This window comes from Triturus cristatus, chromosome 9 (assembly GCF_964204655.1).
Source record: "Triturus cristatus chromosome 9, aTriCri1.1, whole genome shotgun sequence".
NCBI lineage: Eukaryota > Metazoa > Chordata > Amphibia > Caudata > Salamandridae > Triturus > Triturus cristatus.
In genome coordinates, this window is record NC_140592.1 from 448813861 (window position 1) to 448838868 (window position 25008).

Sequence of the window (25008 nt, forward strand, 5' to 3'; positions counted from 1 at the left end):
TAAACTCTGGAACAGCCTACCACTAGATCTTAGGTTTATTCCTTCAGAATCTCTTTTTCGTAATAAATTGAAAACCTGGCTGTTCACCATCCCTTAAAATTGCTTCTCTTTCAAAGTCTGCAGTCTACAGCGCCAGGACACCCCCTCTGGGGGTAGCCGTGCGCTTTACAAGCTTCATAAATAATAATAATAATAATCACTGTGAGTGCAAGGTGAGCGGGTGAATGGTGCGAGTGCATGGTGATCAGTGTGAGTGCATTGTGATCGCTGTGGGTGCAGGGTGAGCATGAAAATGAAGGGCGAGAATGAGGAATGAGTTGTCTGAATGCAGGGTGCATTCCCAGACCCATGAAGTAACTCAGCATGTTATTGATGGCGGTGTAGAGTTTAAGATCTAAGTTAAACTATTGTGGCATTAATTGGGGATCGAGGGTGAAGGAAATAAATAATGTGCTGATCCTGTAACAAACTTCCAGTCCTATGGTTAGGGTTGCCAGCAGATTATTTTGATGGCCCAGTCGGTACAAAAAAAAGCAGTCAACTAAAGCGGTATTTTCAGCACTTATCTGTGCATACTTCCAAAAGCAAATATAAATAGAAAGCACTTTTAATTGTGTTCTAGGGCTGCCTCAATGATCCATGACTGATAATTAAAGAGAACAAAGACAGAAAAGTCACATGATGAATGCATACATACTTTTTTATTTCTAAGTCTATTTAGTACCAAGAGGAGATCTTTGCAGGCTCTTTAAACAAAACACGACAGGCATTTTTCTTTTGGCAAGCCTATTTTGTATTCCTTTCCTTGAAATGTATTCTCACACTACAGCAGTAAATGTAAAATACAAATGAAAGGAATAGGCTGAGTGGGGACCCAGGGAGTACTGGAACCAGGAAAAAAACCTAAGCCTCTGTAACCAGTTTGCAAAGGCATGTAAAAATGCAAATGGTCTTTAAAGACCTGTGAAAAACATGGGGGTGCCGGAGATAAGACTCCAGACACTGCCCAGCTGAGCCCCCAGCAGCTGAAGTTTCACTGCAGCAGCCCGGGCTGAGACACAGGATGGGGGAAGAGGTGGGGGGGGCTGAAGCCCTTGGGCCTGGGCAGAAGTGTGACTGGGAAGGCGTGACCCCCTTTGCATGACTCCACGGCCCCCCTGGGGGTCGCGCCCCACAGTTTGAAGACCCCTGAGGTAGAGTCATGCAGACGGGAGACACGGTGTGGCTGGGAGATTATGGAGGGGTGCCCTTCCACTTCTTGGGGATCCTAAATGGCTTGCCTGACTTTGGATCAATGGGAAGTGGTGTGGGCACAACAGGCACACTCACCACCACAGCTGCAGCAGGTGCAGACACTGGCAGCCCCTCTGGTGATGTGCTGGACCCAGCGGAACACTTTGCCTGGCTTCGCCTCTGCCCCCCCTTCCCCTGTTTACTAGGTATTACCCCTACAGTGCACTCTGGCCCCTGCTTCACTGGGCTTGGAATGGGAGTCAAGGTGGTTGGTGATTCTGCCTTGGAGCCCTTCCTAGGTGTACCCTCGGCATGCACCACCTCCATGGTGGGCATACACACTGTATGCTTCTCTTTGCACAATGCTTTAAGGACAGGAGAGTCCTTGGATGGAGATGCCACTGAGGCATGTGTGCCTGAGGTCTGCTGCTTTGCTTTTTGTCCACTGGTGTCACCTGACTGGCTTTTCTCCCTGCACTCTAAGGTGGCTTTGGTCTTCTGTGGGGATGGTGTCTGCGCCCTGGACCGCTTAGGTTGCTGCTGCTGTGTGCTTTGTGTGCTGTATCGTGACTTTGACGTATGTGGACCGTGGTCACTATCGTCAGTCATGGCCACTGCCAGGGGGGTGGACAAAGAGACCAGAGCTGGACTGTGAGCATTTGCCTGTTGCAGGGCAGACGTTACAGTTGATGACAAAGCCTGGACTGTCCGGTGCAGCCCACCCACGTCTGAATGTATGCCCTCCATGAAAGCAAGCACCTGGGCCAATTTCTTGTCATGGTCAATGAAGGCATTGAGGAGAGCTGTCTGGCCTACAAACAGCTGGCGCAAAAGGTCCATAGACTCAGAACTGATGGCAGCAGGGGGACAGGGACAGGGCCAGCAGTGCCAGGGGTGAAGGACACTCTTACCCTCTTACTGAGGAGGACATGGGCAGCACCAGAGGAAGTGGCTGGGAGGGTGGGCACTGGCTGCTGTGTGGTGGAAGTCGATGCAGAGTCCCCGTTCCCTGTGCCCTCCAACTTGGAAGCATCCCCGCTGGCATCAGAGGATGTGGTGCTTTGCGTCTCTGGCTGGGATTCCTCCAGCAGACTCCTGTCCCCCTCTGAGGCGCTGGTGACATCTGTGTCACTGGGCTCCTGGGCAGCTGTTGTGCTAGTTTCACCCCCACTGGTGTCCGTCTCCTGTCCCTCCATGACCACAGGTGATGCTGCATGAGAGAGAGAGATGTAGGGTCAGGTCAGTGACAGCAACAGAACAAACATATACAAGCAATGCAACACAAAAGATGACCAAATCTACATGTTGCACACCACCCTGTGCAATCACATCGTGCCAACTTACTATATTGACTCAAGCAGTGCGTGGAATCTGGAAACTCAGGCATGAGTGAGCCATGTGATGACCACACAGCACAACACCCTGCTTGTGGCCCTGTTCAAACAGACACACAACTAGCGCTGAGCATACCTAGGGACATGATGGGGGCACAGTACTTGTTGTCAATGACAGATCTGGATGGAACAGGAGGGGACAACACAGACCCAGACTACAACATGACAGTCCACAATGGACATTAGCCCATGCCACCCACCATGTCGTACCTTGTGGACAATAGAATGGTGCACATTACTGTCAGATGTGTAGGCCTCCCCAATCCCTCCCATGGGATTCCCAGGACTACCCCAATGCAGAAGAAACCTGAATGTAATGTGAAGGCACAGCATCCAAATCACCTTTGCAATTACAGGTAGGGCAAATGCATGCCACCGGCACCCAGGACAGCAGCCACTTACATGCCACAGCATCACACTACCAACATCACATAGGCCAGCGTTGGCACAGGCTCTGTACACATGCAGCCACTCCCAGCCAAAGTCAGACTCCCCAAATGCTCACCCCTGGCTTGCTGCTGATGCTCCTTCAAACGTGCATCCAGCTCAGGCTGTGTGACTGCCAAGATGCGCCCCATTAGTTGTGTCATGCTGCGCTGTGCCAAACGCCCAGTGCGAGGAAGCAGCCCCAAGGTCATCTCCGCCACATTCTTTGCCAGCCGACTGATGTCATCCCATCTCTTGTGGCAGTGGGTGCGCCGTCAGTTTGAGACCCCCAGAGCTCGCACCTTCGCTGCAATGGCCCTCCACACGGCCTTACGCTGGTGTACCTTGAGCTGCAGGCATGGAAGACAAGAGGGGGAGATGATCAGTGACACAGTGTCATGTACCAACATCTATCAGTATAGCAGCAAGATACAAAATCATCACATATCCAACAATATGTCAATCAGAGACTGTAGCACAGATCACATGGGACACCTACATGGGAAAAGCTGATGTTAAAGCATGCAGGTGTGAGGGGAACACAGTCCCTGCACATCTCACGCACATGCAGGATACCAGCACTGAAACACCCATGTAGCCTGCCCACATCTCCAGTCCATTGTTGGCTTGAGCAACACATACATCACATGTCAACCTGTGTTTGGGGGTGGACTCACTGTGTCCAAGACTGCGCAGCCATCAATGTACCTGTCCTGTGAATAGATGAAAGTGTAATGGTGGTCACATTGAGGGACATGATCTCACAAATACAAAATGCCATTCACACAAGGGCAGTTGTGTGCAAAATACAGTACTGAGATGGCCCATGGCTGGAGTGCAATGTGAAAAGACTGATGTCATACTCTGTAAGTTAAGTGACGTGTCCTTGTCTTTGTAGGCGGGGACTGTGCAGGCCAGCTGGGCTCACACTGAGATGGACTACAGGGGTACACACAGCCATCCAGCCAAGCAATCACTGTCCTGACTACAGCATGAACAACCTTCTGTGTCACTGTATGGCTGACAACACAACACAGGTCACTCATACTTACATGTGCATGGAGGGAAAGCTGTGGCATTGGGTACACACACCCTCCCACTGGAGACAGCATGTCAGGAAGTGCATGACACCACCCCACACTCCCAGGCACATACTGCATCAGTCCAACTACATGTTGGGCCCCCTGCCTCACCCCACCACTGTTGAAGACTTACCACGACATTTGGGGCACCATATAGCCTTGGGTACTGTGTGAGCACCTCGTCCACCAGGACCTCCAGCTCCTCGCTAGTGAAGGGACTGGCACAGATCTTCTCTGTCCTTGCCATCACTGTGGACATGAGACAGCAACGGAATTGGGTGGTGAGGGGTCTCTGGCAGCAGTCCCTGGAGGCAGCAGCAGGTGAGGGGTCTCTGGCAGCAGTCCCTGGAGGCAGCAGCAGGTGAGGGGTCTCTGGCAGCAGGCTCTGGTAGCAGCAGCAGGTGAGGGGTCTCTGGCAGCAGTCCCTGGAGGCAGCAGCAGGTGAGGGGTCTCTGGCAGCAGTCCCTGGAGGCAGCAGCAGGTGAGGGGTCCTAGGCAGCAGGCTCTGGGAGCAGTGGAAATGTGAGGCTCACTCCCACACATATATAGCCCCCTGGGGTCATTTCAAAAGTGCCAAGCTGCAGCAATTGGTGGTCCAGGTCTGCCTCTTTCAAATGCATCCAATGACCACCTCTGCGGTGGCAGAGCACGCCTACTGTGATCTTCAAAATTACATCATGCCACCGCAATCATGGCTCCCATTGGCTGTAAGGGCATGCTCCATGGTGGTGACACAACGCTGGGGCCCGGGGTGCTCTACCGCGATGGTGCATCTTTCAAATGTAGCCAATGACTGCCTCTGCGGTGGCGGAGCACGTGTACCGCGATCTTCAAAATTGCATCATGCCACCGCAATCATGGCTCCAATTGGCTCTAGGGCAAGCTCCATGTCGGTGACACACTGCAGGGGCCCGGTATGCGCTACCGTGAATTTAGCGGCAGAGCATGCCATCAGCCATTTCCACATGTCTCCATGCCTATGACTACCGCACTTGTGTGAATGAGGGTGCTGGTAACACACCGCCGGGGCCAGGCGGTAGCTACCGCGATATGGGTGCCATACATTGACACGAGGCTCCACCATTCATGCGGCGGAGCATGCCAACCACCATTTCCACATGTCTCCATGTCTATCAGTACCACAATTTTGGGAATGGGGGTGCTGGTGACACACCGCAGGGGCCAGGCGGTAGCTACCGCGATATGGGTGCCATACATTGACACGAGGTGCCGCCATTCATGCGGCGGAGCATGCCAACTGCCATTTCCACATGTCTCCATGCCTATGACTACCGCACTTGTGTGAATGGGGGTGCTGGTGACACACCGTCAGGGCCAGGCGGTAGCTACCGCGATATGGGTGCCATACATTGACACGAGGCTCAGCCATTCATGCAGCGGAGCATGCCAACTGCCATTTCCACATGTCTCCATGCCTATGACTACCGCACTTGTGTGAATGGGGGTGCTGGTGACACACCACCCGGGCCATGCGGCAGCTACCGCGATTTGGGTGCCATACAATCGCAATGCCCATCTGTCAAACATCAACAGGGTACAGTGCCAAGGTAGTCAATGGAACATCACCGTGCACACGAGGCCATTGTTCCATTTACTCCACTGATGGCTACACATGCCATGTTTGTGTGTGTTTTTCGTAGATTGGTCTGTACCCACTCACATGTCACTTATGGATCTGAAGTTGGTGTAGGCAGGACAGTGATGTTCTGGACTCTACAATGTGTACACATGTCAATGTTTTGCGATGCAGTGACAATCACAGCGATGCTCATCTCAATGACTGATGAACTATGTTTCATTGTCTCTCATGTCTGCTCATGCACACATTCGTCATTCCAGCGCCGACTGTGGTCATTGTGTGGTGGATGTGTGCCAGGTTGTAATGATGCATTGAGGTGTGACAGGTACAGCAGCTAGGTATGAGACAGTGGGTTAGATTAGTTACACATTTGCTGGATGCTATACTCCCCGGTGTGCCCATTTGAAATGTGGCCGTATCCCTATGTGCATTCACATTGACCAAGGTGGTGTTTGAGGTACTTGCCTTGTGTAAGTTGACAGGTGTGGCCTTTGTGTACATGAAGGTGTCCCTACATGTGAGCTGGTCTGTTAGTCAAGATTGAGGTCAGTCATTGTAGTCGTATTGTCATCCAGAATGTGATGTGCTGTGCACATCTCATGCTGTATTGCATTGACATGTATTCACTATCATCTCCAATAGGAGGAGGCCAAATTTGATTCGTCACTTGACGGTGCTGGAGGACATGAAGGATGTTGCGATCATACGGAAATGCCACCTGGACAGAGCCACCCTGAAAACCCTTTGTGATCTGTTGGGGCCCCACCTGCAGCCCCGCAGAACATATCCAACAGCCTTCACCCCTACTTATAAGGTGATGGCAGCCCTGCATTTTTTAGCCACTGGATCGTTCCAAGAGACAGTGGCCAGCGCTGGTGGGATGTCACAACCGATGTTCAGCATGGTGCTACTTGATGTACTGGCCGCCATGATGCTATACAAGGACAGATACATCCATCTCCCCAGGGGTGTTGAATTGCCAGCTGTGAAGGGAGACTTCTATCCCCTTGGACACATACCCAATGTTGTTGGGGCCATTGATTGCACCCATGTCGGGCTTGTGCCACCACAGGCAAGTGAGCATATTTACTGCAATCGCAAGCATTACCACTCCATCAATGTGCAAGTGGTGTGCCTGGCAGATATGACCATCTCGCATGAGTGTGCCAAATTCCCAGGCTCGGCCCATCACTCCTACATCCTGCAGAACAGCATTGTGCCCCAGCTGATGGCTAATCTTCTTCCCGAGCGTGCATGGATTGTGGGTGAGTATGCCTAGTCGTGTCGCCTGCTGGGTGTGTGACTTGCTGCCCTCAGCCTCTGCAACATTGCAATGTCTATTTGTGTTTGTCATACCTAGGTGACTCTGCATATCCCAACCGTCCCTGGTTGCTGAGCCCACTGCGGAATCCCAGGTCCCCGGCTGAGGTCTGCTACAATGAGGCCCATGGGAGGACACGTTGTGTGGTGGAGCGTACTTTTGGTCTGCTAAAGTCACGTTTCCGCTGCCTGGACAAGACAGGAGGTGTACTGGCATACTCGCCTGGGAAAGTGTGTCAGATTGTAGTGACATGCTGCATGCTCCACAACCTAGCCATTCGCAAGGAGATTCCCCTGCTCCTGGATGATGGTGAGGACCCAAGGTCCCAACCTGCAAACCAAGCCGTGTCCAGTGATGAGGACAGTGGAGAGGAGGAAGGTGTTGACCTGCGTGAACAGCTCATCACCCGCTACTTCACTGGAAGGTGGGTGTCAATGTACAACATACCCATTGTCTGCTGATAATGCTGTTGTCATGAAGGGGCATGTGAGAATTGTAGCAGCAGCCAGTTGTAGACTCAGTGGTGGTTGGAAATGTTTCTGGGACAGGTAATTTGGGTACATCTACAGGACGTGTATGTTGACACTTGTTGCACATTGTGACATGTGCATGTTGGGTTATCCTGATGGTAGGTGTTGTGTGGTGTCTGTGATGCCACACCCAGACCAGTGAAAGTAGTTCTGTTGTGTTTCCCTAGGTGCCTTCGACTACTCCTGGCCTATATACAGCCCATGCTTCTGGTACATTGTGATCATGTTGAAGACTGTACATCGTGCAATAAAGACAGAGCAGACACGACAACATGTATGTGAGGATATTTTATTTGCAATGGTGAGATGCGAGGGGGTGTGTACATTTCCATTGGGGGTGGAGCAGTGAGCTGACAGTTGTGGTAGATGAGATAATCGAGTAGTCACCACATTGCTGTGGTGACCCAGTCCAACAGACAGATGCCATTCACAAGGCAGTGTGGGGAAGGACAGTCCAAAAAGTCAATGCAGTGGTGGAGAGGGTTGCCATCATGGCTGGCTCTGTGACTGGTGTCTGGCAGGTGCTTGTCCTCCAGATACTCCAGTGTCTTCTTGGGACGGCCCCTTCGTCGCTTTGGCTGGGGGGGGCTCTGCTACAGGGCCAGTGGGGTCTGAGGACTCAGCCCTCTCTGTGGGCGCAGGGGAGGATGGTGAACTGTCACTGTGCGCCCACCAGAGGGAGGTGGAGGTGTTGTCTGTGGTGCATGCCTGTCCCTCAGTATCGCCACTTGCTGGCCCAAGAGGTCCACGATTTGTTCCATGCGGGTGTCGATGGACCTCATTAGCAGGATGAGCTTGTGTAACAGTTCGTCTGACCGGCCCGTTCATCCCTGGGCCTGTTCGTATGCGCCCAGGACTCTGGTGATGTGTTCCAGGGATTGGGTCCCAGCCTCCTGGTGTCAGTGGGTGACCCTGCCCCTCCCACCTGCCCTGCTGCCACGGACATGTTGACTCACCACTGTGGGCACACGCATCCTCTCCCTGCCCTCCTCTGTCAGTGGTGTGTGCTGGTCATCCTCTGGGACAGGGAGGCTGTTGCAGGCAGCACTGCTGGTGGTGGTGGCCGCACAGGCTGTGACAGCAGGGGTCTGCTGTGAAGTTATTGTTGGCACAGATGTGGTGGGAGGGGCGATGGGGTCCTGGGACCTGTTGCTCCCTGGCACACCAGATGGACCGGCTTCGAGCTCATCGTCCATGGAATCCTGGAAGTCAACATCCGAGAGTCCATGTACCGGGGGGGAGACTGGCTCTGCAGGTTTCTGGTGTTGTCCTCTGCAGTGAGTTCTTGGTCACCTGTGGGTCAGATTGGAAATGGTCATTGTAGTGCACCAGATAATCCAATTGGCCGCACTCTGCTCGTCCTACCAGCATGTTACCCCAAGGAACTGTGGTCCATGTAGTGGCGACGGCGATTACGCCTGTGCCAAAAGTATTCGAAGGAAGTAAGTGTCGCATTAGCCATCCCTGGACACGTGTTTCGAGGTAGTTGCCTCTTGTCAGCAGGGAGTAGGTGAGTGTGTGGGGTTGCCGCGTAGACTGCCAAAAAAGTATTATCAGGTAAAGTACCACTCATGGCGTGCAGGTGCTGGTCCGGGGCTCGTCAGCCCAATGGCTCATGGGAGCCTTAATACAAAAAATCCAACTGGCCGCACTCTGCTCGTCCTACCAGCATGTTACCCCAAGGAACTGTGGTCCATGTAGTGGCGACGGCGATTACGCCTGTGCCAAAAGTATTCGAAGGAAGTAAGTGTCGCATTAGCCATCCCTGGACACGTGTTTTGAGGTAGTTCCCTCTCGTCAGCAGGGAGTAGGTGAGTGTGTGGGGTTGCCGCATAGACTGCCAAAAAAGCATTATCAGGTAAAGTACCACTCATGGCGTGCAGGTGCTGGTCCGGGGCTTGTTACATTTTGGCAGTCCACTCGGCACCCCGTTACACTGTCCTGCTCCCTGCTGACGAGAGGCAACTACCTCGAACCACGTGTCCAGGGATGGCTAAATGCAACACATACTGTTTTCTTTTTACACATCGTGGAATAGGCGTACCCGCCGTCGCCACTACATTCACCACAGTCCTTTGGGGCAACTTGCTGGTGTGACGAGCAGTGTGCGACCAACTTGTGTTCAAATTATTACGGCTCCCGTGAGCTAACGGGCTGACGAGCCCTGGTTCTGCACCTGCGTGCCATGAGAGGTATTTGACCTGTTTTAATTACATTTTGGCAGTCCACTCGGCACCCCGTTACACTGTCCTGCTCCCTGCTGACGAGAGGCAACTACCTCGAAACACGTGTCCAGGGATGGCTAAATGCAACACATACTGTTTTCTTTTTACACATCGTGGCATAGGCGTACCCGCCGTCGCCACTACATTCACCACAGTCCTTTGGGGCAACTTGCTGGTGTGACGAGCAGTGTGCGACCAACTTGGGTTCAAATTATTACGGCTCCCGTGAGCTAACGGGCTGACGAGCCCTGGTTCTGCACCTGCGCGCCATGAGAGGTATTTGACCTGTTTTAATTACATTTTGGCAGTCCACTCGGCACCCCGTTACACTGTCCTGCTCCCTGCTGACGAGAGGCAACTACCTCGAAACACGTGTCCAGGGATGGCTAAATGCAACACATACTGTTTTCTTTTTACACATCGTGGCATAGGCGTACCCGCCGTCGCCACTACATTCACCACAGTCCTTTGGGGCAACTTGCTGGTGTGACGAGCAGTGTGCGACCAACTTGTGTTCAAATTATTAGGGCTCCCGTGAGCTAACGGGCTGACGAGCCCTGGTTCTGCACCTGCGTGCCATGAGAGGTATTTGACCTGTTTTAATTACATTTTGGCAGTCCACTCGGCACCCCGTTACACTGTCCTGCTCCCTGCTGACGAGAGGCAACTACCTCGAAACACGTGTCCAGGGATGGCTAAATGCAACACATACTGTTTTCTTTTTACACATCGTGGCATAGGCTACCCGCCGTCGCAACTACATTCACCACAGTCCTTTGGGGCAACTTGCTGGTGTGACGAGCAGTGTGCGACCAACTTGTGTTCAAATTATTACGGCTCCCGTGCGCTAACGGGCTGACGAGCCCTGGTTCTGCACCTGCGCGCCATGAGAGGTTTTTGACCTGTTTTAATTACATTTTGGCAGTCCACTCGGCACCCCGTTACACTGTCCTGCTCCCTGCTGACGAGAGGCAACTACCTCGAAACACGTGTCCAGGGATGGCTAAATGCAACACATACTGTTTTCTTTTTACACATCGTGGCATAGGCGTACCCGCCGTCGCCACTACATTCACCACAGTCCTTTGGGGCAACTTGCTGGTGTGACGAGCAGTGTGCGACCAACTTGTGTTGAAATTATTACGGCTCCCGTGAGCTAACGGGCTGACGAGCCCTGGTTCTGCACCTGCGCGCCATGAGAGGTATTTGACCTGTTTTAATTACATTTTGGCAGTCCACTCGGCACCCCGTTACACTGTCCTGCTCCCTGCTGACGAGAGGCAACTACCTCGAAACACGTGTCCAGGGATGGCTAAATGCAACACATACTGTTTTCTTTTTACACATCGTGGCATAGGCGTACCCGCCGTCGCCACCACATTCACCACAGTCCTTTGGGGCAACTTGCTGGTGTGACGAGCAGTGTGCGACCAACTTGTGTTCAAATTATTACGGCTCCCGTGAGCTAACGGGCTGACAAGCCCTGGTACTGCACCTGCGCGCCATGAGAGGTATTTGACCTGTTTTAATTACATTTCGGCAGTCCACTCGGCACCCCGTTACACTGTCCTGCTCCCTGCTGACGAGAGGCAACTACCTCGAAACACGTGTCCAGGGATGGCTAAATGCAACACATACTGTTTTCTTTTTACACATCGTGGCATAGGCGTACCCGCCGTCGCCACTACATTCACCACAGTCCTTTGGGGCAACTTGCTGGTGTGACGAGCAGTGTGCGACCAACTTGTGTTCAAATTATTACGGCTCCCGTGAGCTAACGGGCTGACGAGCCCTGGTTCTGCACCTGCGTGCCATGAGAGGTATTTGACCTGTTTTAATTACATTTTGGCAGTCCACTCGGCACCCCCTTACACTGTCCTGCTCCCTGCTGACGAGAGGCAACTACCTCGAAACACGTGTCCAGGGATGGCTAAATGCAACACATACTGTTTTCTTTTTACACATCGTGGCATAGGCGTACCCGCCGTCGCCACTACATTCACCACAGTCCTTTGGGGCAACTTGCTGGTGTGACGAGCAGTGTGCGACCAACTTGTGTTCAAATTGTAGTGCACCAGGCAAGCTTTGTGTGAGCTGTGTGTCATTCACTTTTTGTACACTGCACAATTGACAGATCATCACATTGTTTACTATGTGCACTACTGTGCTTCCTGACCTGATGCAGTGGTACAGGCATTACTTGTCCATGGTATGAGGTGTCAAGGCATACCATGTGACCCGTGCACAATTGAGGATTACAGGGACTTGTTGCCATCTAGGGCTTGGCACAACATGTGTTTAATTGAGAACTCATTGTTTATTTGTCTGACCTGGCAGACGTCACATCTGGCCATGGACTGGCCATTGTCATCTCCTGCATACCTTTGTCCTGTAATGTGCAGATCTTGATTTGTACCACCACGCATGCTTTCATATCTTTCTAATGGTCCTTGTTGTACTTGCCCCATGGCGATGCACATGTAACTAGGTGCTGTGCATGATTGTGCCCTGACTTTCTTCTACTTGTGCATTGGTGTGTAACACTTTGGTAGCTGTGACAGTTTCCTTAGCTTACCTGTGTGCACACTGTGCTGGGCAATGGGGTAGCTATGCCTATTTGTGCAATGATATGGCTGGTGTTGTCATATGGCACCATTACATTTGTGAAAAATGGGTGGGTGCATGTACTGGCTACCTACCTGTAAGTTTGTTTGGTGTACTGCAATGGCTTCCAACTGCTTCTGCGTGGGGAAGTGCTCCATCCTGCTGAGGGGGGGCAGGGTGCATGGTGGGAGCAGTGGTGCAGGCCACCCACCCACAAACACCCTCACTGTGAAGATGGCTACCTACCTGTAAGTTTGTTTGGTCTACTGCAATGGCTTACAACTGCTCCTGGGTGGGGGAGTGCTCCATCCTGCTCAGGTGTGGGACAGAGGGTATGTTGGGAGTAGTAGTGCAGGCCTCCCACCCACAAACACCTTCACTGAGAAGATGGCTACCTACCTTTAAGTTTGTTTGGTGTACTGCAATGGCTACCAACTGCTTCTGAGTGGAGGAGGGCTCCATCCTGCTGAGAGGGGGCAGGGTGCATGGTAGGAGTAGTGTTGCAGGCCCCCACCCACAAACACCCTCACTGTGTAGATGGCTACCTACCTGTAAGTTTGTTTGGTGTACTGCAATGGCTTCCAACTGCTTCTGGGTGGGGGACTGCTCCATCCTGCTCAGGTGTGGGACAGAGGGAATGTTGGGAGTAGTAGTGCAGGCCTCCCACCCACAAACACCCTCACTGTGAAGATGGCTACCTACCTGTAAGTTTGTTTGGTGTACTGCAATGGCTTCCAACTGCTCCTGGATGGGGGATTGCTCCATCCTGCTCAGGTGTGGGACAGAGGGGCTGTTGGGAGTAGTAGTGCAGACCTCCCACCCACAAACAGCCTCACTGTGAAGACGGCTACCTACCTGTAGGTTTGTTTGGTGTACTGCAATGGCTTCCAACTGCAGGGGGGAGGGCTCCATCCTGCTGAGGGGAGGCAGGGTGCATGGTGGTGCAGGCTCCCCACCCACAAACACCCTCCCAGGGAAGATGGCTACCGACCTGTGAGTTTGATGTGGGTTGTGTAATGGCTGACACATGCTTCTGGGTGGGGTGGGGGGAAGGATCCATCTTGCTGATGCTGTGGGCAAGGGGGCGGCTGGGAGTTGTAGTGCTGTCTGCCTGTACACATGCCCCCTTGGTTATGTTGGTAGCTATGTTTGAGGTGAATGGGAGTGGGTGAATGTTGGATCTGTGAGCCATGTTTTTGTGAGTGTGTGGTGCAGATGGATGGTATGTGTCTTAGGTGGTGTAGCTTTGTAGTTGTGCAAGCAAGTACATAGCAGAGTGGCGGTAGTCATTTGTTTGTACTTACCAGCCTCCACTCCCCCGGCTACTCCTGTGAGACTCTCTGGATACAGTATGGCAAGCACCTTCTCCTCCCATGGTGTGAATGGTTTTGGTGGAATGGGAGGGCCACTGCCAGTCCTCTGAGCCAGCTCACAGTTATTTCTCCTCCTCTCCTTGACCACCCTCTTAAGATCATGCCAACGCTTCATCATCTCCTTTTTTGATCTTGGGGTGGTCCCTACTGCATTGACCCTTTGGACTATCCTTGGCCACATTTGTGTCCTTGTGGCTAATGGTGTCTGTTGGACCAGGGTACCAAAAACATGTGGTTCCACTCTGACTATCTCATCTACCATGACCTTCAACTCACTCTCAGTGAATGTGGGAATTTTCTGTGTGGCGATGGTGTGTGGTGTGCAAAGTGGTTGTGGGTGCAGGAGTGTGAGTGTTGGTTGTGGTTGTGCTGTGTATGGTGTGTGTTGAGCAGGGGGGTTAGTTGTACTGGTGTGGAGGTGGTGGTGGTGCTGTGTGTGGTGTGGCTAGTGATATTGTGTCCTTTGCCTCTCCTGTCAGCTGGGGTATGTGTCCCTTCTCTCCTGGAGTATTGCAAAGGATTGTGGTCAGGGAAGGGGCTAATTTTATACTCAGCTATGTGGGTGTGTCCAATTGGGGTGTTGATGACAGGTGTGTTGTCCTGGGATTTGTATTTTTCTTTTTTCCATGTGGTTGTGTCATCGGGTGTGTTTTGTGTATTTGGGGGGCATGGCTAGTTTTCTGTGTGCACTTTTTGGCCTTCTTGTGGGTTTTTTGCTTTGTCTGCCATATTTTATACGGATTGTCCGCCGCGGTGGCTGTCCTTCAGCTCTTCAGCTGGCTCTCTCATTCATCCCATTGTGCGACCGCGGCGGTCGGAGACAACGGTACGTACCACGGGACCGTCGGGGATATCCTAATTTCCGGTTCCGGTGTCTCCGCTATACTTGCGGCCAGTCGGTGTTTTTCCGCCGCGAATACGACCACTGCGGATGGATCTTGGTCATCTCTGCCCCCTACGGGCATTTTTTCTTGGCCTCGTTCCGCCGCGGTAGGAGTTTTTGGGCGTTTGATCCTAATTTGGTCGCCGGTTTTACCACGGTGCCGGCGGGCGGTTGTTTTCCGCTTCCATGGCGGTCGGGGTGCTTTTCCGACCGCCATCCAAATGGACCCCTTAGTTGTTAATTAAAATTAATTAATTAATTGATAATTAATTATGGTAATTGTGTCTTTTTTTTTGCAGGTTGTAGGGCTAATAGGGGCAAAGGGTGGGAAGTCATTTATTATTAATTTATTATTCATTAGGTGTTACTTAGTATTAATTAATTCATTGATGATTCGTTCTGGTAATTATGTATTTTTTTAAGGTGCGGTTTGCGGGGTTAATTGGGGCAAAGGATGGGAAGTAATTTATTTTTAATTAATTAATATTTTGCTGTTAATTAATATTAGTTAATTCATTGATAGTTAATTATGTTAATTGTTAAATTATATTTTTGGGGGTTTGTGTTTTAGGTTTATAGGGGTAAAGGGTGGGAAGTAAATTAATTTTGCTTAATTTATAATTAGTTGTTAAATACAATTAAAATCAATTTTAATTGTGTAATGAATGTTTTCTAAGTTTAATTTTAGTTGGGGGTTGTGGGTATTATGGGGTTAAGGGAGGGAACTTAAGTAATTTTAATGAATTATAATTTGTTTTTTAATTAATAACATTTGTTTAATTGATCATTTATTATGTTAATTGTGCAAATACATTTTTTTACATTGTAGATTTAGGTTCCAGGTTTTGTAGGAGTATGGGGTGGGAAGTAAATCAATTTCATGCAATTAATGATTTTTATAGAAATAATAATTATGAATAATTTAATAATTATTTGTGTTGTGTGTTTTGTGTGGGAATATTGTGGGACGTACATTAATTATAATGAATTAATAATTAATATTTAATTAATGAAAATCAATTTGTTGATGAATATTTATATTAATAGTATAAAAAATAATTAGGTGCAGGTTCTGACTTTGGTGGTGTTATAGGGTAGGAAGTAACTAAACTAGATTTATGTAAGAATTAATGTTTTTGTTAATAATTTCTAAATTAAAATATTTATTTGTATCAAAATCATTTTTCTATTTTATTGATATTAATATTTGTAGGTATTTTTTATATGTATTGAACATTATAATATGTTTTTTTTTACATTTTCAAATATATATCTATATTTTCAACATATTTATATATTTTTTTAGTTACTTTGTTTTTAAAATATTTTTATTTTGTTGAAGATATTTTGTTTGATGTTAATGTTGAACGGACTGTAGTGGGAATAGTAAATTGTACCCCTCGGTTAACCAACACTTTCCCTATTGTTGTATTTACTAGAGAGGGAATAGTAAATTTTACCCATCCGCAATCCAACCCTTTCCCCATTGTTTTACCGAGTGGAATGGGAATAGTAAATTGTATCCCTCAGCAATCCAACTCTTTCCCTACTGTTATACTGACTGGAGGGGAAATAGTAAATTTTGCCCCTCCGCAATCCAATGCTTTCTCTACTGTTGTACTGACTGGAGTGGGAATAGTACATTTTACCCCTTTGCAATCCAACGCTTTCCCTACAATAGCACTGAATGGAATGGGAATAGTACATTTTACCCGTCTGCAATCCAACACTTTCCCTACTGTTGCACTGGTTGGAGTGGGAATTGCTTTTTTTGTTACTTATACATTTTGTTGTTGTGTTAAGCGTAGTGGGAATAGTAAATTATACTATTTTGTAATGTTATATTTTATGTAACTTTATACATATTGTAGTTAGAATAGTAAATCGTATTTTTGTGTAGTGTAAAATATTTCGTTATTGTTGTGTTGTTTTAGGTGGGAGTAATTATGTTTATGTTTATATTTTTTTAGTAGAATTTTTTTCTTTTTAATGTTGTGGGAAATATATATATTACATTTATTTGGAAAACTGACCTGGTTTTAGCATTTGAGCGGGCACTGTATTTACTTGCTGACATTCCAGACCAAAGTCGCTAGTATTTCACATTCATGTTTATCATAGCAACTGACAGTGCATCACATGGTACTCTGGGACCATACAAAAGTGTTTTGACTCACCCGTCAGGCGCTCATGTGATCAAGGCCACTGCATTGACCGAAACGAGTTACGACCGCTTTGCACCGTTTATTTATTTAATAAACACGATATCCTGAACAGTAGAATACAGAGTATTCAAGAGTCCGTTTTTCTCTGCGTGGTGCCTGCTTGCATCTTGGAGCATAAACTGATGTTTATCAGGAAAAATCTGCTTGGTTTTCCTTCAACCGACCCCTCACTCGTAAGGGGCTGACCACTGTTTCTCAAGCCGGCACGGATTGGTAGCTTCGTTGGAGCTTTTTCGTGGACAGCCCCCTGCCCGACTTTTACACACAATCAGCCAGTTTGCAGTTGCTCGAGTGACCCTGGAGGGTCGGAGGACTCATGGGGACACAAGAGAGACATGCAGTAAGTCGGTGGACAGCAGGGTCATATGTGGCAGGTGGGGAGGTACTGAAATCTGCTTGTTCTTATGTTCGAAAACCACAAAGGATTTTGAACGAGTGTTAATCGATTAAAATAACAAAGGGTGCAATGTCGGACGAGAGGCTGCGGGAAAGAGAAAAAGTAGCAGAAGAACTATTTTTAAATTTGCCTACCATTTTGACAGTAATAACCAGAAATCAACACAAGTGGATCAAAACTCGGACGTTGAGAGCTTATTAAAATCTTTGAAAAAAAAGCAGTCGAAGCGATCTCACGAAGTGGTGGGAAATGAAGTCCCTAGAAAAGTACTGGCCGGGTACCGAGAGGTCTGCGCATAATGCTTGCCCCCAGCTTTGAAAGTCCTAACCCACTTCTCCTCAAGGAGTGGGCGGAAAGTCACCTCGAAGCTTCCATGCGACTCGTCTGTCTATTGGTAAAATATGCAAGGATCGAATGGGAGATTAACATCAAGGAAATAGCAAGTGTCCTCGATTTGGGATATTTGATATGGAACAAAGCGCTGGAACGGACGTTTAAATATAGAATCAGGCCTGTGAGGACTGATTGTGACGTATCAATATCCTGCGTTGCGTCGCTCATGCCCCTCTATCCATACCGTGATTCCACTACAGCCTATCCTGATCGATATCCTTCATTTTCATCATCTACCTAGCTGCCTATTGGAACAGTCTCTTGTGTAGGTGTTATTTTCATCTATATATCAGTACGGCGGCCATTTGGTATATCGGCGGTTTATGATAGGCCATAACTATAACTCACAAGTCTCGATCATATTTACCTGTTTTAATACATCGAAGAATCCTTGGCGCTTTGTTCCATATCAAATATCCCAAATCGATGACACTTGTACCCATTTGCAGTAGACACATCTTTGTGGTGTTGTGTTGCTCCATCACGTTTGAAGTATCGATATCCTCTTACTTACCTCAAGTTTTTACATCGAGGATTTCTTGTTATGATATAGATTCAAAAGCAATAGACGGTCTCCTGACGAAGGCTACACTGCCGAAACGCGCGTAGTTCTACATCTGCCGCATTGCTTGTATCAATTGTATTTGTATATATTGTCTGTCTGATTATTTAGTGATGATATATGAACTTGTATATAAAAGAATAAATCAACAATAATAAAACACTAAATGAATGATATATATACAGAAAATGAATAAATAAATATCATATTTATATTTTTCTAATTAATAACTGTGTATGGTCAATAATTTTCTCTTGATTTGTCATGAATAGTTGACTGTATGGTTTACACCTAGATGCTGGTTTTTTATAGATTCATCCACTTGCTATAGCACTTTTTACATAAATAACATATTTCTATGGCACTTTGCGGTGCAGGAAGTTACTTGATGAAGGCAAACGCTGAAATGCGTCGTCCTCGATAGTTAGTGCACAATAAAGTTTTTGTGCCGTTTCCTGGTGTGCTGTCTCTTGAATTCCTGGAACTTTCATGGAAAAAAGAAATTTATCGTACGATAGTGGCCGCTGCCGCCACTGACGGCATCAACGTCGCAGGCAAGGGAACTGCTCCGGCAGTGAATCAGCAAGTGCATACATATACATATATGCATACACATGCATGTTATATACATGAAAGTTTGAAAAACACTAATAAAAGCAAAGCTAAAAAGCCACCTTATTACAAACAGAATTGCTTTAACTTAACCGAGGGCGAGACCTATTGCATTTCCAATGCTTGTTTACTTTGGTTCCATCAAGAAGTTATTCAGATGTATCACACATTTGCCATAAATTCTGAATGTTAGCACTCTAGTTGCTCGTTAGATCACTGTAGTAAAGCTACTGCTCACCAGGGAAGCCTGCTGCTGGTATTCAAAGTGCATGTTTCGGTCTGCATGTCAGAATTTTTTAATGAAATAGAAGAGGATTTGACAAGTCAAAATGTGCCCTAATTTTCCTTTCTGCAGCACTAATCATAATTTCTATAGCAAAATAAATTCCCTCATTTTGTTCCTTTGCAAATTAAATGTTTTAAGTGTTACCACTTTATTCCAATCAAGATGGCTTCAGGTGTGCCATACTTTTGTAATAAGTAAGGCTGTTAGTGCTCTAGTTGTTCTTTAGAACGCTCTGGGACATTCTGTCATTGGGCTATACTTGGGCTACATCTGGGTGATATTTGTGCTATATTTGGTCTCTTTTGTCTCTGCTGGCCATCTTGGGAGACTTATTTGTTATGAAGTTTTCTAATTTCCTCATTTACTACAGTCTCCTCAGTAGGAATACTTTCAGTTTTTTACTTTGATTCCATCAAGAAGGCATTCAGATGTGTCACATATTTGCCATATATTCAGAATGTTAGCACTCTAGTTGCTCATTAGATCACTGTAGTAAAGCTACTGCTCACCAGGGATATCCGCTGCTGGTCTTCAAAGAGCATGTTTCAGTCTCCATGTCAGAATTGTTTAATGAAATAGAAGAGGATTTGAGAAGTCACTCAAAATGTGCCCTAATTTTTCTTTCTGCAGCTCTAATCAAACTTTCTATGCCAAAATGAACCCCCTCATTTTGTTCCTTATTAAATTAAATGTTTTAAGAGTTACCACTTTATTCCAACCAAGATGGCTTCAGGTGTGCCATATGTTTGTCATAAGTAGGACTGTCAGCACTCTAGTTGTTCTTTAGAACACTCTGGGAAGCTGCAGTAGAACACAAAGGAATCAACTGACAGTCTCTGTCCTTGTTGGATGTACATGTTTTGCTGAGAATGTCAGACTTCATTCTCACATGACTGAGAAAGATAATGTGAATTTACAGAAAATATGCTCTCAGGTTAGCTTATAGATCACCTTCCAACCCTCTGTGGGAAAAGCATGAGAAAATATTTTTCTCTCAAATATGATTCATGATATCCCAGCAGAAGGCGTTTTCACATGGTAAAATCAGCTGAGAACACATCAGATTTCCTAAAATGAGTATGATATCATCAAGAAATGATTTATAATGTAACTAAAGCCTTAAAACCTTCTATTAACTGCAATGCTTTTTAATGAGGTGGTATCATGTATATTGGTCCCAAGATGGCTGCCAATACTTCTTGGATGAAGTGCTGACAGCCAATCAGATCTCACGATGAGATGTGTGGTTAGGCTCCGCCCACATATATATGTGATTTTGATTTTGATTTTCTCAGGAACTGCTGAACAGAATGACACCATTTAAGCAAAAGGCACGAGTCTGAACTACCTCTTTGCCAAATATGGTGTAATTCCATTCAGCAGTTCGGGCTGTAGCTGCGGCTAAAGGTCCTATGGGAAATTGCATGGGAAAAACACGTTTTGGTACCCCCTTTTTTCTCGGCCCCCGCTACATGAATCATCCCAAGACTTTTAGGATAGGAGCGGACCGGAGCTGGCCAATAGTTTTGAAAGTTTCGCAAAGATTCGTTAATCGGCGCCAAAGTTATTGGGAATAGAATGCTGCGGATTTCATACGGAAAATAGGTCCTAACTATAACTACCTACTGGCGACCGCCAGTAGGTAATATATGTATATATATATTTTAATTTGTAAAAATTTATTTTATGTTGCAATTTATATAAATTTGTGTTTGATTTATTATAATAATATTATAATTTGTAATATGTTTTGTTTGCAACTTATTTTTAAATAATTTGTAAAGTATGTGTGTTGTTTAAGTTTTATTTTGAATTAAATTGATTCCCCTTTTTAATATTTTATGTTTTTGGTATATTTAAATATGTTTACATATATTTTTGTTAATATTATGCTATTTAAGATTTTTTAAATTATATTATCAATTCAAATATTAGTTTGTATTTTTTATATATGTATAATTACATAGATATATGTGTGTGTGCTTACATTTTTAAAAAATTGCATTTGTTCAAATATACATTTAATTATATTTTATAAATTAAATTTAGTATTTAATTTATGTTTATTTTAAGTTTTTTAATTTACATATATTTAAATTCAATATTTAATACAACTATATTATTGTAAACTATATATTTTTTTCCCAATATTTTTGTACTTACCTGTTTAAGTGTAGGGAGTCGATATTTTTGCATTCTATAGTTTTACCTCAATAGTCTTTACATCTATATTTTTGTGGTCAATATTCTGTCAGTGAACCACTAAACACTAGCAGCAATATTCTGAGACTCAGTAAAACCTATAGTTTGACTTAGTTATAATTACTTATTTGTACTCATAAACTGAGTCTCTGTGAGTGGATCACTGACAGAATATTGATACAACACAAAAATATCGGAAACTAAATATCGATCACAAAAATATCGACTTCCTATACTTCACTATAAAAAGTACAACTATCGAGAAAACACATATTGTTGTTAAAAATATTGATTTTTACCTATATCGAGAACAAAAACATTAGAAATAATGATATTGTTTCTTTTAAATAAACATAAAGTATATCAAACGTATTGATTCAAACAATATCAACTACAAAATAATTACAAAAATTATTCATTAATAATAGATTGATAAAAAACACTTTTACATAAACAATTACTTCAAATGAACCCAAAATGTGTTCTACTCATATTAAATAAAAATATATTACTTCAACAAAATATTTTTAATTCACCCCAAAAAATTATATATCTAAAATATTAACAATACAAACCCCAAAAAACCTTAGCATCAACTGCAACCATTTAAACACCAACCTTAGGGCCTCATTTCGATGGATTGTCTCCTATTTGGGCCAACCTGCCAACTGTGCAGCAGTCCCACAACAGAAATTATGATGCAACTGCCACCGTGGCGGTCGCATTACCCACCTTTAACATTGCGGCGGGTGCTGCTGGATGCAACACCCCCCGCAATGTTAAGAAGGGATGTTACACAAATCCCTGTGCTACGTGACAGGCACACTTGGTGCCCCCCAACACTCACAGGAATGGGACAGGGGGAAGGGAAGCCTGCTATGGGCCCCCAAAGCCCATCCTCGTCAGTCTTTTCATGGCTGTTGAACCGGCATGGAAAGGCAGGCGAGGATGGATATCATAATCTGTCCGACGGTGTTTACCAGGCACTGCCACCATTCTGTGTATTGTGGGCGGTCCGTTTGGTGGTTGGAATCTATCCGACTATCGGGACCGTGGTGGTTGGATATTCTGACCGCCACCGATCCGACCGCCATCGTAATGTGGAGGTCTGATTGGCCCTTAGAATAGGCGGGCTGACAGTGGCAGTCCTCCTGCGAACGTAATGAGATCCTTAGTATTAATAAATGTATATATCAATACATTTATATCCAAAAATAGCAAATTATATAGCATACATACAATATAAAACCTAAATTACTGTTTATCATAGAACTCAACTGCTCCCAAAAATTTCAAACTAAACTAAACCAACCAATAAAGTAAAACTATTAACCACTTTAATTAATAAAATCAAGCAATAAAAAAATATACATCTGAATAACTACCTAACCAAGTCAGTAAAAGTTACTCCTAAGCTAAAACGCAACTGTTATTAAACTTAAGAATGTAAAATAGCAAATAAATATTAACACACTCTCCAACTTCTACCTCTTTACATAGGCTTCATAAAGGAAAACATCCAGGATTTGAAAAATGATAAATTACTAGAAAATAATAACTATAACAAACAAGTAAAAAGGTATAAAAAAAGTAAGTATATACAAACTGATAAAAAATATAAACTTACCCATATAATGAGAACAAATAACCCTAATTACCTCAACCTCTACAAACTACCAACAAATTGTCATTTAAACTGAAACACAAGTTTTTTTTCATTCATCAGAAAGGAAAGCACTGGCTCCACATTAGAACATCCCCCTACGGAAAAGTTGCAAAACTGTGTTAAACATGTAAACATACATGTAAGTATGCTAAATAGAAGTAGTTGCATTTTTTTACATTTTAATAACAAACTTTCAATGATTAAAATATGATATATATTTATACGACTACTCTACTTCCATATAGGACAGAGGCTCCCAAATGTATCACTTCACAGAAAGGAAAGCAATTACTAAATCACATGGGCTACACCTACAGCCAAGAAAGTTCATCATCAGACAATATAAACTGGAAATGTACTAAATATTATTCTAATGCATGTACTGGGAGGGCAACTACAAAATATAATGTTGTAATTCTTGTAACAGAGCACAATAACCCCCCAAATGTGTCAAAAATAAAAGTAAGAGAAATATTGTAGGATATAAGAAAGGCAAGCATTAGCTCCCAGCAAACCACAAACATAATCCTTAAAGATATACTTCCTAAAGCATTTGATCACATAAACTAAAAAAGACACCTGTAATACCCTACCTGCCCCTAAAATATACCAAGACATACACATACGTGAACATTTAATAATAACACATAATGCGAACCTTTCCTTTTACACGACAACCTATATAATTGGAAGTGAATACTAGTATTTTCTACAGTAGGCAACTTAATAAAACTTATGCAATGTCAAACCTGGATGATGGATGGAACCTTCAAAATGTGTCCCAAACCATTCACTCAAATATATACAATACATGGTGAATATAAAATCTCAAGTATCGCTTTTATATATGGCCAACTATCAAATAAACAAAGCAGCACTCATTTCGACTTTTAGACCATTTTAGACCATGTAAGGCATAAAACAAATAACTAACACCACCCAAAAATAATCATAGACTTTGAGCAAGACATGATTCAACCATTCTCAAAATTTGCCGTCACACAGTCATACAAGGCTGTTACTATCATTTCAATCAAGTATATGGAGACACCTCCGAAAACCATCTGCACTAAGGGCCTGATTAAAAGTTTGGTGGTCCCAAGACCACTCTGGCATCGGATTGACCGCTGCACCGCTTGCGTTCTGACCGCTATATTATGAGACATGTGGTTACATGAACGAAAGACCGCCGCAGTCCCATGCAAATCTGACTGCGGCGGCATAGAGTAGGCCAGTGAGACTGTCGGAGGCTCAGGCTTTCAGTGTAACGGCCAGCCCAGTTAAGAGTTACCTTATAGCAGAGCTGGTGGAAAGGGAGGGAATAAAGATAAAACTCACTTCTCCACTTCCTATGCTGCCATGGAGCTGTTCATACATCTCATGCTGCAGCTGTACCTACTTGATCACGTCCAAAACCAACACAACTGACTTTAAGTCATACTACTACTTGTTTCCACAGACTCCTCAGCAAAACACTGCCCTGCCTTGTACCTGGCAAGGGGGTTGGATTCCCTTAGTCAAACACATTGTTTGAGACCCTGTTTGGGATTGTTTTAAATGTATAACCCCAATATATCTGTATGATGTCCTCCGTGGCCAAGTCACTGACACTGCACAGGCTCACCACACACAAATGGACATATTTTCACAAATCATAATCAGTGATAATGATGTGTGCATTAAATTGGGTTACACAACCTCCTTATTAATATTATACCGATGAATTTCTGTGATACCCTCACATTGGACATATCCTAAGTCCTGTTTTGATATCAAAGATGCGTCTGTATGATTGTGTCATGAAACTGAAATCCACCTTCTCTGCAACAACTCTGTATTGGACTCTTACCCTCATAAAAAGGCAATGTCAGTAAATGGGACTACAAAGAAAGAATCTGAGTGAGAAGCATTCTAAGGGCACAATGTAAACACTTTCTGCAAAATAGGTATGCATCTACCAGGGTGTACCCTGATAGGCTGAGGCCCTGGGGCAC

At 45.5% G+C, this 25008-nt stretch overlaps 1 long non-coding RNA gene across 1 annotated transcript in view; it reads right to left on the reverse strand.

The window, feature by feature from the left end:
* Nucleotides 1-2245: 2245 nt before the first annotated feature.
* Nucleotides 2246-25008, reverse strand: part of LOC146798116 (uncharacterized) — a 51130-nt gene continuing 28367 nt past the window's right edge. Inside the window, exons 2-3 of the long non-coding RNA XR_014969110.1 lie at nt 3133-3403; nt 2246-2443 (exon numbers count right to left, since the gene is read on the reverse strand). This is a non-coding gene — a long non-coding RNA (uncharacterized LOC146798116). The remainder of the gene's footprint in view (nt 2444-3132; nt 3404-25008) is intronic.